Source organism: Coenobita brevimanus, chromosome 51 (genome assembly GCF_032717465.1).
Source record: "Coenobita brevimanus isolate Jiangsu-jjx chromosome 51, ASM3271746v2, whole genome shotgun sequence".
Taxonomy (NCBI): domain Eukaryota; kingdom Metazoa; phylum Arthropoda; class Malacostraca; order Decapoda; family Coenobitidae; genus Coenobita; species Coenobita brevimanus.
Window position 1 is genome coordinate 31,562,192 of NC_137004.1, and position 13,193 is coordinate 31,575,384.

At 41.9% G+C, this 13,193-nt stretch overlaps 1 protein-coding gene across 1 annotated transcript in view; it reads right to left on the reverse strand.

Annotated features, from left to right (window-relative positions):
* Positions 1-13,193, reverse strand: part of LOC145400103 (uncharacterized) — a 178,429-nt gene that overhangs the window by 86,230 nt on the left and 79,006 nt on the right. The window lies entirely within an intron of this gene.

The following is a 13,193-nucleotide window of genomic DNA, read 5'->3' on the forward strand; positions in this document are numbered from 1 at the left end:
AGTATCCGTAAAGCACATACCCACCTCACAACAAGTCACATATGTCACCTCCACACATTATATCTTATATCTATGTAGAAGGAAACAAAAATCCGGAAACATGAACATAATTGTCTCCTTTATGTAAGACAAATAAAAGAACCACAGTCAATATTCACTCACTTCGATATTCCTGGACACACGTGGTTTGAAAGACGGAGGTCTTAGACAGGAAATCAGACAGACAGAGGAAGACTTCCGAGCAGACCAGTTGTGTACATGACAGACTGAGAAAACCGGTTAACTTCTGTACTTGAGTTATCGAAAAAAGTGATGAGACTGGTAGGGTAGAAGGATACTGGATACCTGCAATAGTGTGGGAGAGTTCAGAAGAATGGTGTTATGTGTACTCATCATCATCATAAGCATCATCATCACTATCACCATCATCCTGACCTCCTTTTCCTCACTTAAGGATAGCTGCTATTTTATCATGGTCCACAGAAAGACAGCGACGCAACACGCCGCGAAGAGAGAATGCGACTGAGGGGAGTCTGGGAGAGGAGAGGAGCTGAACACACGGAACTACCCGCACTGGTCACATGTCACACCAGCACACCTGTCTACACCTGCAGCCTGCCACATTTGACCATTTGCCCACATCTGCTTCCACTGCACAGCTGTCACCGGCTCACACCTGTTATTAGTGCACATACCACCGCCACACATCTGTCTTTATCTTGCACCTGTTGCACTGTTGTTATAATAAGCATAACGTTTGACGGGAGGCACTTAATCCCTTCTGACCGAGGGCGTATTTCTCATCATAATTTTGGTACTCGACAGTTTTGCTCAGTTTAACACAGATCAAATAGGAAGACTTAGAAATGCCACTTCTCCTCCTCCTCCTCCTCCTCACAAGAGCAGGTCTCCCCTAAGCTAAATATAACAGTCTGGTGATAACAAGAATCAACCAGAACAAGCGTCATCGTAGTGAAGCAGTTAATCCCTAGAATATGGCGCCGTAATTTTTACACATTTGGTATACCTTTTTAAATGATTTTTTACTTTTATCCATATTAGAGAATACTTTTTTTTTTTTTTTGCATTTTTATTCATATTAAGGCATACTATTTCTAGTGGTAGTATTGGTGGTAACTGTATCTAATCCCCTAGTTCGAAATCTCTCCAGGGAAGTCTCTTCTGTAGGTAAGAAAAACGAGATACAGAATTCATCACTGGACTGAATGAGTTAACAATACTGAACACATTTATCTATCATCAAACGCCTAATGCCAGAGTTGATCCAGATAGACTCACACGCCTCTAAGCCTCTCTGAGTCGTATTCTAAGTGGTTTTGGAGATGTAACACCTTTTTCTTAGCAATGCGTCCTGCACTTTAAGCCTCATCATCCTCTTGTATGCCACTGATGCACACTATGTTGGTATTAAAACGACGTAAATTTAGCATATAAGAGAACGTAAAGATGTTAAATGCGCATCGCTTGGGAAGGCATGCTGCGCGAGACCTCCTGTGCCACCTGGAATACACCTGTCTATCACATCTCATTAGCACATCCTCCCGCAATATCCAAGTCTTACCTCCACGTGCCTGCCTTCATGACGTCGCCTCACGTTCACCGTCCACGATACCCACCCGACCACCTTGATGAGTTAACGTTCGTAATGTGCCGTTCATCGACGACAGTACCAAACCGACTTCTTTGATGCGATTACGTTCATCTGATTATCTCCCCATTTACAGCTCTTGTTTAATACGCTTACGTTCATCTGATTAACCCCCATTTACCGCTCTTGTCTGATATGTTTAAGTTCCGCTTATCCCCCCATTTACCGCTCTTGTTTGATACGCTTATGTTCATCTGATTATCCCCCCATTCACTGCTCAAAATACCAAACCGATCTCCTTTTTGTGGTTACGTTCATGATGTCTCATTCGCAGTTCAAATCTTTATATTCATGTGGTTACGTTCACCAAGTTCCCTGGCATTCACTGGTCAGAATCCCAGGCCGACTTCATGCCCGTTCATGATATGCCGATCGTCGTCCGAATATGGCGCTGGCGATGTGTACATATGGACGAGTTTACTTAAGCTCTTCACTATAATGACGTAATGTTGTGGCTGATTCTTGCTGCTGCCAAACGATATTATTTCCCCTCAGCAGAGCCACCTGATAGTGGAAGGGATTTATGAAGGCTGTATCTTACCTCTCCGCATCCCACAGTATTAAAAAAGTCTACCCTAAGCAAAATAATATCGGTAGAAGACAGTCAGAATAAAAAAAAAATGACATCCTGTGGCAGTAGGTGTTAAATGTATGTTCCTGAATCAGGCACGGTGATTACCAACACATGCTACCAATGAATGATCGTACATATAGAGAGACAGGAATAAAAAAGCTAACAATAACACGTTCATTAACCAAATTCCACTGAGTGTGACAATTAAAAGTTTAGCTGTGGGGCGAACGTGTTTAACGAGAACCCCGGGCCTGAACGTAGGACCGTCCTGATTACGTTCATTTCCGGAGCGTGGGGGTGATCCCGCCTACAACATTAACCCCTTCAGTATGAATACCACACTCATTTTACTCCTGCTGCCACCAGACCCCCTGATTCAGCTTGGGAGAACCCTATAGCAGCACGGAAGGGTTTAATAAAAGCTACATCCAATCCCATCAGTTCGAAAAGGCTGCCCTGTACCAAATAATACCGTCTGAAGATAGCAAGAATATACATGCGTCAGCGGAGTGCAGTGGTTAACCCTTCACCTACTACGATGTATAAAGTGCGTTCCCACATTCGTCAGGGGAGGAGTGGGGGTGGGGGAAAGAGGAAAGAGGGGTTTGAGGGGATGGGGGAGGGGGGGGGGGCTGCGGCATAGTACTTTTCTCACATACGTTGCGTCAAGTCGAGGGTCGTGGGAGTGTATAGGGCGAACAAGGCCAGGGGGGACTCTCGTTCAATATTCCTAACTATCCTAGCCTCTTACTGTCCTTCGTTTCTACCCAGAACTAACCATATGCTGTCCGTATTATAGGTCAAACTTTCAGCGCAGCCCTATTTACCACAGGTCTCTCCACTTGTTCCTTACGTAACTTCCATTAATTACAATTCTTCCAATTTCATTCTTCACATTATCACTTCTGACCCATTATCTCAAAAGCCTGGTCACACATTTGCTGTCGATAACGTAGGCTGAAATCCCACCCATTACTTCCTCAAATCTATTCCTATTTTCGCCTTTTTCTGTTTGTAATATAGGTCAAATTTCAAGCTCATTAGAAATTCGAATTCCCATTTTCTGTCCATAATACAAGCCAAACTTCCAACACATTCTCTACTAAAAGCCATCCCTGTCTCCTGTTTCAAAGCGAGTCAGGTTGGTCGTGGTTTTGTCCTATTCTGGCTGAATTTTCTCATCCTCATTTCCATCCCAAACTATACCCTTTCTGTCCAAAATAAAACCTCGAATACCCGCCTTTTGTTTTCCCAAGTCCTTTCCCACCTGACTTCTACTGTATTTCTAAGCATGAGACGGCCACGACAGACTTCCTCTGTTCGTCCTAACCTTTAGCTACTGTGAAGTTCTACAAGCTGAAGAAAATCACTCTTCTAAAACTGGAATAACATACGAAGTCATTTATTCCCAGACAAAACGTTACTCGTAAATATGTAGTAGTCTTTAACATATTTGAAAACCTAGGCTTCTCTTGAGCATGTTAAAAACTGTCTGACATTGGCCGAAATAAAGTGCAAAGTAGGTAATTCGACGCCAGAGTTCGTTTAATCCAAATTATAGTCCTTCTGTCTCGAACCTACTTCTATATCACTTGGTTATTTGTTCTAAACTATTTTCTGCTTCCCAATCATATTAGTCCAGTCTTTCAAAACTCTCCTATTCCTTTGCCTGTCATCTAGCTCATTCTTTTCCTTTCATTTACCTACCCTGCACTCTTCACAACCAACCTTTATCGGTACAATCGAGACACTAAAATTCGCCTGATATTCCACGGCGCCTGCTTCACACCTAAGGCATATCCGTTACTATCCTTCCTGAAGCATCCACCATGGGCAGAGAAACATACCAAATCTCTCTCAGCTTAGGAATATTAGCCAGTTAAGGAAAACTGGAAGATATAAAACATTAAGCGAACTTTATTCCTCACTTTCAATCCTTCCATCACTGTCTTCATCTTTCTCATCCTCTCTCCATCTTTTTCCATCCTTTCATTATCCTTCTCTCCCTTGTCTTACTATATTTCTAACCTATTCAATTTCTTTTTTTTCTTCCGCATGCTCTAGTTCTCCTCTTCTCATTCATCTCCTCATCCCGCAAACCTCCCCGTTCTCTCCAAGTATATTCGTTCATCCTTACTCTTTTCACTTAGAATATTTTACTCTCTTTTGATTATCCATTCCGCTTCTCTCTCTCTCTCTCTCTCTCTCCCATCTTTTTCCAATTCTCCTCTCCACCTTCTCACCTCCTTACTGTCTCGGATAATGTTGTCTGTGCAGCAGTATTATCTGTATTCTCTTATCAGTTCTTATCTGTTGCATTTTCAACATTAAGAACTCTATCGCTATTGTATTTTACTTCAATGTCGTCAGTATCTTTTTCATGCCATCATCATTTCCAGCTTTCCAGTTTCCTCCCTCCCTCCCTCCCTCCCCCTCCTCTCTCTCTCTCTCTCTTTTATATAAATATCGCAAATATGTGGTGTCAACTAAAATCTCTAATTTCCCCTCAAACATAATCTACTCTTCCGTACATTGAGTAATATTACAACCGTTTGTTAATACTGTGTGCATCCAGTCGACCTAGATACCCTAAGCTGTGTAGTCACGTCATTCGCTCTCACGTCCTGTACAACGCCTCTCTCTTCCATACCCACGCCACCAGCCAGTAACTTAACCACTATTTCTCCGACTGACGTCATTTATGGTTAATATTTTTTCTTTAAACTTCCCGTGATCGGAATAACTCTAAGTGTCCTACTTCAGCTACAACCTAGAGAATGAGATATTTAACACTGACACAATAACCTTCTCATTGTCAAAACAACTCAAGTATTCTATCCCATCTAAAGCCAAACGATCTTTTTTTAAGTGAGTCGTAGGAACCTAAGAGTTAATACGAGCATCATTAACTCCCAAGCTCGAAACAAACCGCGGACTCCTTTGCCTCACGCTCATCTGAATAAAACTGTCTGGCGTTAGTTGAAATAAAATGCTAGAGTTGTTCTGGCCATGGGAGGATCAACAGCAGCTAGAATAAACAACAAAAGTCCTGTAGTTGAAGGAGTTATAACAAATTTCGGTTCTTGCCGTCCTCGGTGCCGCCATCGTTTAATGGGTTTCTCCCCTTCCATTTCCTTCCATTACAAACCACAACCTCTCTTCCTTTTCCATGTCCCCTTCTCCTCCCCTCACCGACTTCTATCTTTCATTACTCTCGCTGCCTTTACCCTCTCTTCCCCCTCCTTCTTCGCCTGTCTTTCTCTCGCTTGGATGTTGCTATCTTTCTCCTCCTTCTCCTACTGCTTCTCCTCCCCTATCTGTTCCTTCACTGTACTGTATACTTTGTCGTCTGTTTTCAAATACGATTCTCACAATTTGATATATTTTTCCCTCCTCCTCCTTACTTTTCAGCCATGCACTACTGTTTTCTCTCCCTCTTTCCCTTCCTCCCCCGTCACTCCATCATCCGTTTCCTTAATATAATCTTGATCATTGTCTGATTCTTTTTTCCTTCTCCGATTTTTTCCCCTGCTTCTATCATTCCTCCTCCTCTCCCTCCCTCCTCCTCCTCCTCTTCCTGTTCCGTCACTGCTTCATCAAACATTTCCTTAACACAATCATTATTTGCTACTTTTTCCTCCTCCTCCTCCTCCTCGTCCTCGTCCTCGTCCTCCTTATACCTTTCCGCGTCCTTTCCCTCCCTTCCTCTCGCTTCTTAATGGAATTCTCTCAGATTTTATCATACCTATTTCTCTTCCCCTGTTCACTGTGGTTATCTTCCCCTCTTCTCTCTCTTGTTTTATTCTTATTCCGTTAAGTAAATTAATGAACAGTTTTTTGTAATTTTGGAATGCTTGAGATTAAACAATGACTCAGAATTTGATTAATTGTTTCTTGTATTAACAGGCTACAGTCTCTCTCTCTTTCTCTCTCTCGCTACCCCACTCCTTCTCTCATCCTTCTCCCTCTGCCTCTCCCTCTCTCTCTGCATTGTTCTTTTCCTTCTCTCTTTTCCTTGCCTCTTTCCCCCTTACCACCCTCTCCCTCTCCCCATGTTCCTTCCTTCTCCCTCTCTCTCTTTTTCTTCCCCCTCCTTTCCCCTCACCTCACACTATCTATTTGTTTGCTGCCCCATTCCTTCTTCCCATCCTACTATCTTCTCTCTGTCTCTCAACCCTTTCCCTCTCTCCTTTCCCCTCACACCAGACCTCCCCCCAGCTTGCTACACCCTCCCTCGCTCCCTTCCTTCCCACCCCCTCCCTCCCCCCTTTCACCCTCTGCTTGCTGTTCCATTCGCCCCCTTTGCTTGCTCTCCCATCCCCATTCCCAAGCAACCTGTTCTTCCCCCCCTACAAGCCTCACTCCGCCCCTCTCTCTCCCATTTACCCCCTTCCCGTGCCTTCAAAAGCAGCCTGACCTCCGCTTTCATGCATGCAACAAGACTAAACTGCTTGCAAAAGGGGAAAAAAAGGCACACAGAGAAAGAAAAAGCCGTGCCAGAAAGCTTCGTGGATGGGTCGGAATGGATGGTTTGGCAGGAAGGGATGGGTGAGCGTCGTGGTCCCTTTCATAATTGTCCCTGCCATCGCTCGGCCGGGAGTTAGACACATCAATCCTGTTTTCCCCATAAGTTTCCATTCTTCCTCGACCTGTCCTATAGCAGCAGCCAGCCAGTCTCTCTCTCTCTCCATATAGACACCTCTGCCCTCTCTTCCTCCTCCCCTCTCTCTCTCTCCCTGAATTTTATGGCCTGTCAACTGAGCTATTTCTATACTAAAAAGCACCCATGCCCTCACTATCTGACAAGCTATCTAATGAGCCTCTCTTACCCACACCAACACACTTCTAGCCACTTCGCTACGACGACGTGTTTTTTTTTTTTTTTTCATTTTCAATCTCGCTGCCTTCAGACGATTTTATTTATTTTAAGAGTTTTTTTCTCCAACTGTAGAGGTTTGATAAAGCCTTCAATAACTTTCTCGCTCCTTATGTGGTCTCTCAAAATTAACGGAATTGTGTTCTAGGAGCAAGAACAAAAGTCCATCTATTTATCACTTTATCTATCGATCTACTTTTTATGTATGTATGTATGTATCATCAGACTGAATGGGTTTAATTCACAACGATTATTATTTTTAGCTTATTCTCGCTGCCTTCAGAAGATTTATTTAGCTTCGATGAGACGTTTTGAAAATAAAGGGGATTAGTTAAAGCCTTTCTCAGTCCCTTCAATATCGGACATCTCCCCTAAGCTGAATCAAATCGTCTCGTTATAGCAAGAATATAAATACGTCATCGCTTAGAAGGGGCTAACAGTGACGACTCTCGCGAAAATGGAGACCAAAAACAAGGGATGGGGGTGGAAGAATTCTGCATGAAAATTGGAAAGAAGGGAAGTAAAGATGGAAGAGAAGAATTAAGGAGGAAATTGAGGCGATATCTGAGACGAGGAGGAAAGAAGTAGGAGGAGGAAAGAAGTAGGAAGAGGACAGAAAAATAAAAGAAAGGAGGAGGGAGACGAAAAGATTTTTTGAGAGGCGAAAATGAAGAATGGAGGAAGCGAAATGAAAAGAAGGAAGGATAGAAAGTTAGAGAAAGGGGAAATATCGATGGAGGCAAAGACAAGGTGGAGAAAAACGATACCAAGTTTGAGAAGAGGAAGTGAGAAGGAAGAGGGAGAGAGGAGGGCGAGGACGAGGGGAAGGAAGAAAAGGAATGGAAGAGAACGATAAGAAATTTTGGGAGAGGAGGAGAGAGGGATGCAAGAAAGGAAAGGAAGGGGGAGGAGAAGAACAATGAGAAATATGCGGATAAGCGAGTAAAGGAGGACTGAAGGAAAGGAAGATGGGAGGAAAGAAATATGGGGACTGAAAGAGAAGCAGAAATGCAGAATGAAAAAGGAGACAGATCAGAGAGAAAGAGGGAGGGAGAGGGAGAGGGAGAGGGAGAGGAGAGGAGAGGAGAGAGAGAGAGAGAGAGAGAGAGAGAGAGAGAGAGAGAGAGAGAGAGAGAGAGAGAGAGAGAGAGAGAGAGAGAGAGAGAGAGAGAGAGAGAGAGAGAGAGAGAGAAACTGGAATAGAAGAGATACCACAAGAAAATGGGAAGAAGGGCAACACGAAATGAGGGAGAGAAGGACAATGAGGACGAAAATTGATAATGAGTAAGAGGCACATTAAAAACAAGAAGGAATTAAGCTCATTAGCCTCAGGACGTAGTACTAAAGTCATTCTTATCGCAACCTGACGATGTTTTTCGGAGAGCACCCAAAGAGTTAGGGGGGGATTGGTTATACAGTATATAAAATTCTTTCTGTTCGATATGTCTCTCCTAAGTCTTATAGTATCGCTTGAAGACAGAACTAATAAAATGAAAACTAGGCTCTCGTGACGGAAAGCTTAAGATGAACGTAAGAAAATTATGAGGAAGGGATAACACACGTGAACAGAAATAAAGGGAAACAAATTTAATGCAGGAGTAAATATACATAATAAGCATAATAATAATAATAATAATAATAATAATTAATAATATAATGATAATACAAATAATAGAAATAAAAATTGTAATACTCGAAACGAGTACCTCAAGGCTGGGACAACAATAGTATTGTGTTCCAGTTTACGCCATATATATATAATTATATTCAGATGAAAATGAGTGACTGAAGCCTATGTGCTAAGTCTGGTACCATCAACCCTCTCATATCGGCATAACTTTGGTATTCTCTTCTAGGAAATGTCAGCTGACTTTATTCAACCGAGCGAAGGGCATGAGTGCTAAAAACAAAAAAACAAAAGTGAGCTAAGAGCAGGAAGAAGCTAAATTAAAGAACAACCTGAAGAACAATTTACTAAATCAAACAGACCCATCCACAGAAAAACAAATAAAAGAACAGGGAAGATGGACACCAAATATATAATGATATATGAAGCACCAAGACACAGACCAGAAGGAAGAGAAACCACAGTGAAGAGTAGACAGATAATCAGAAATAACCCGGCACTCTCTCAAAGGCGGCCATTGTTCCCGCCGAAATAATGAGATCCCCCCACCACGAACACCAAGTAAATCACAGAACAGGTTCACTTGGCCCTGCCTCACATTACTAAATTATTATTATTATTATTATTAATACTGATGTCAGTTTTTTCTATTAATTTCTACTACTGATACGTGCTAGTTATTATTTACCGTTCTTACTACTACTACTACTTCTGCTGTTACCACATGCTTTACTATCGTTATCATCATCTCATTTCTATTGCTAAATATACAGTTGAGAGAACTGGGCTGGGGGTACAGACAGACAGATGGATGGATAGATGCATAGATAAAGATAACTTGATATGACTGCGTGAGTGTGGTGGTGGGGGGGGGACTGGGGGTGTGCAGTGTGGTGGGGTGATGAGGGTGTGGTGGAAAGTGTAGGGGGTGTGGGGAGGGGGGGCAGAACACGTAACTACAACCCCTTCCATTGTTCCCACGTCAACCCCTGAGCGGAAATCATAACGACCTTCGGCTCAAAAAGGCCACCTTATCATAATGGCGAAAGTTATAATACCGGCCAAGCGTAAATGTTACACCCCTTCACACAGCACAGCGTTTTCAGTCCATCTTGTGACGATTCTACTTACTTTGGAGATTTTTGGGAGACTTTTTTTTTTTTCATTGCCCGTTTTGCTACGAGAGACCTCCCTTAAACAGAATAAAATCGTTTGGAGACAGGGCGGAAAAAAAAAAATTGCCTTCATAGTGAACGAGTTAAAGACGCGTAACCTTGCGACTCCCCTCCCCTTGTCTGTCTGTCTGTCTGTCTCTGTCTGTCTGTCTCTCTCTCTCCCCAAATGTCAAATCCACTAAAAAACTTGTTAATGAGAATAAGATAGCAAGAATAACACCCCCGAAAGAAATAATCTTGAAATAATGATAAAAATATATACTTTCACTTCTAGCTATTTGCAACAGAACACAATTTCCCATAAAACCGACTGTCAAATGTTTGGGTAAAAAATTTGAAACAGACTGTGACAAAAAAAAAAAATAATAATAATAATAACAGATACCAAGATGAAAATGATCTAAAACTCACTAAATGTATCATATAAGGAACATGAAAATCTATCACCGAACACAGGCAAACAATCGTAAACAATTAACAAAACAACGAAAGTAACCCCGAAGAAAGCCGTCGGACGCAGTGTTCCTAATTTTATTCTCTATGTGGCCAACAGACAGAAAAAGTCCTAAACAGTGTAAATTTATGTCTATCGACTGAACAAGGGACAGTAAGTCAGATAACCACTGTGGATGTAAGACCTAGTGGTTTTGCGATCTCCACCTCCACTTAAGGGTATATATATATATATATATATATATATATATATATATATATATATATATATATATATATAAGGTCCCTGTGAGCCGCTTACATCGTCGATTTGTTTGCATGCTAACAAAAAGGATCATCATGGTAAGCATCACCGAGGAGTAACAGTCAACAGTTAGAGCAGTGATGGTATTAACAGTTCGTACCTTTGCCAAAATCACTGTCATTGGTAAATGTAAAAGCTGAAACTGAGGAATAAGAGGTTTTGTTCGTTAACCCCCCCCCAAAAAAAAAAAGGTGGAATCGGTCTTGAAATCATGTTCTAAGCGGCCCTGGAGATTTCGTGTCACCTTTTCCTTATCGATTTATCCTGCAAATTATACATAATTATCCTCTTGTACCGTGCGTTGTTGATGTAAACTATGACGTTTTAAAACGAAATAAGCAGCATACAAGAGAACGGTTAGGTGTAAGGTGCAGAATTTATCGCCAAAACAGAGGTGGTACGAAGCCTCCTGTGCCATATAGAATACGGCTTTCAACCCATTCCATCCGGTTACGTATTTTTTTTTTTAATGTAGTCTTGCTGTCTCCTCCCTATTTTATTCACTTTGGAGATTTCGTGCTATCGTGAAATTAAAGACAGCTATGCCATACCCATCTAGTTTTAAAAGCCTCTCCAGACCCAATTATTACAATCGAGGGGTGACAAAAATAAGCTATGAAGATATGACACCAGACTGAAGAGGTTAAATCTTTGTACCGTCCAAACTCTCCAAGTACCATCTCTTCACGGTATCCCGTTCCAAGCACCCCTCCATTCCGTCTTTCCACCCCGTTCCCGGCTTCCACCGCTCAACGCAAATCAGGGTGACTAGAATACGGCGGGCTCGAGTGGACGACGAGATTAAAGCCGACCTGAAGTGGGTGGACAGGGTGAGCAACACGGGCTGCATGGCGCCTTATCTATGCGGTTACACGGTTCCTTATCTCCCGCAGCAAGGATAAGATAGGGCCGAGAGGAACTAGGTGCAAGGGGTAAGGGGCGGGATTGCATGGAGGCTACATGGCAGAGCAAGCTATTCAAACCAGACTAAGGCACAGTCAGGGAATTAATACTGGTACCAGTAACCCTGCCACACTGTTCCTTATTTCCCGCAACAACGATACGGCCGAGAGAAACTAGGTGCAAGAGGGAAGGAACGGCACTGCATAAAGACACTCGAAGCAAATCAGTGGAATAAGTACTCGTTTTACATTGCATTTTTTGGACACAAGGTATTGCCAGTAAGTCCAAAATCGCTTACTGAAGTTCATTCGACACCTATAAAGCTTATGTGCCACTTTCCCCCAGTTCAAGAACCAGATGAGTTGATAAGGTTGTAGCATTTTGAAACACAGCTCTGCCTTACAGCTAAGACATTTATTCAGTATTTCAAATATTCCTCGAGTACAGACTATGACAGGGATATTTTTCTACAGTGATAATTAGACCATAACTGATAGCTTACATTACTTTGGTATAGAATATGAGTGACTAGTGTTTACTCTTAACAATTTTGATACACCTTTAGTACATCAGTTGGTATTAATCTTAGTGACTCACATATTCAGTCCATTAGTACATGAGTGGTATTCAGGTTATTTTAAGTGATTCAGATACCATTTTTGTATCACATATGAGGGTAATTTTGATGGTATGTAAAAAACATGTTATTAAGGTAAATGTTTGAAAAATATAACCAAATCCTTAACAAAATCGTGTACCCTACTTCAGTTGCATATATATATATATATATACTTCAAAGAAATGACGCTTTTTTTTTTATTCTTGCCCCCTCCGGACAGTTTTATTTACCATGGAGGGCTGATCACACAGGAGAGGTTGGATATAGTTTCCCAAAACCCCTCCATTACAAGACGTCTTCCAAAGGCGAAGAAAATCATGTGGTAAGAACGAGAATACAATCAGAAGTACTGCACCGTTTTGGGTTTAACAGTAAAGCGTCAAAAGTACATACTGTACACACTCAAAAATGTATCGTTACGGGGGGGAGGAGGAGGCACCGATGACTTTCATACTGAACAATCCAGCTGTCTGGGTAGGGTTGGAGGAAGGCTGTTATCAAACATTTCATTCATGGTGTCAGTTTGTATCGCGCAGATGTAACGATACTGTTTAGTGTGTGTACAAAAAAACAGAAAGACTCAGCTCAGAGCGATAACCTAATACCCTCTTTTACGATTTCAATCAGTCTTAACTTCTTTGAATCAGGTGAAGTATTCTATTGCTTTTTTCCTGTTGCCTCCAGACGATTATATTCATGGTAGGAGAGACGTTTCACACTGAAGGAATCGGTGGAACCTAAACTTTACTACCCTAGTTCGAAAAATCTCTCCTAAGAAAAAAATTCGTCTGGTAATAGCAAAAGATGAATAACACTAAAGAATGTAACCCCTCAGATCCGCAGACAATTTTCTATTTTGTCACTACCAACGGACGGTTTTACTCAACTTCGGACAGATTCATAGTGCTATTGGGGTTACTTAGGTTATACGTAACATTCCAGGTTCGAGAAGCATGCCCTAAGCCAAGTAAAAAAGTTTGGTAATAGCAAGAA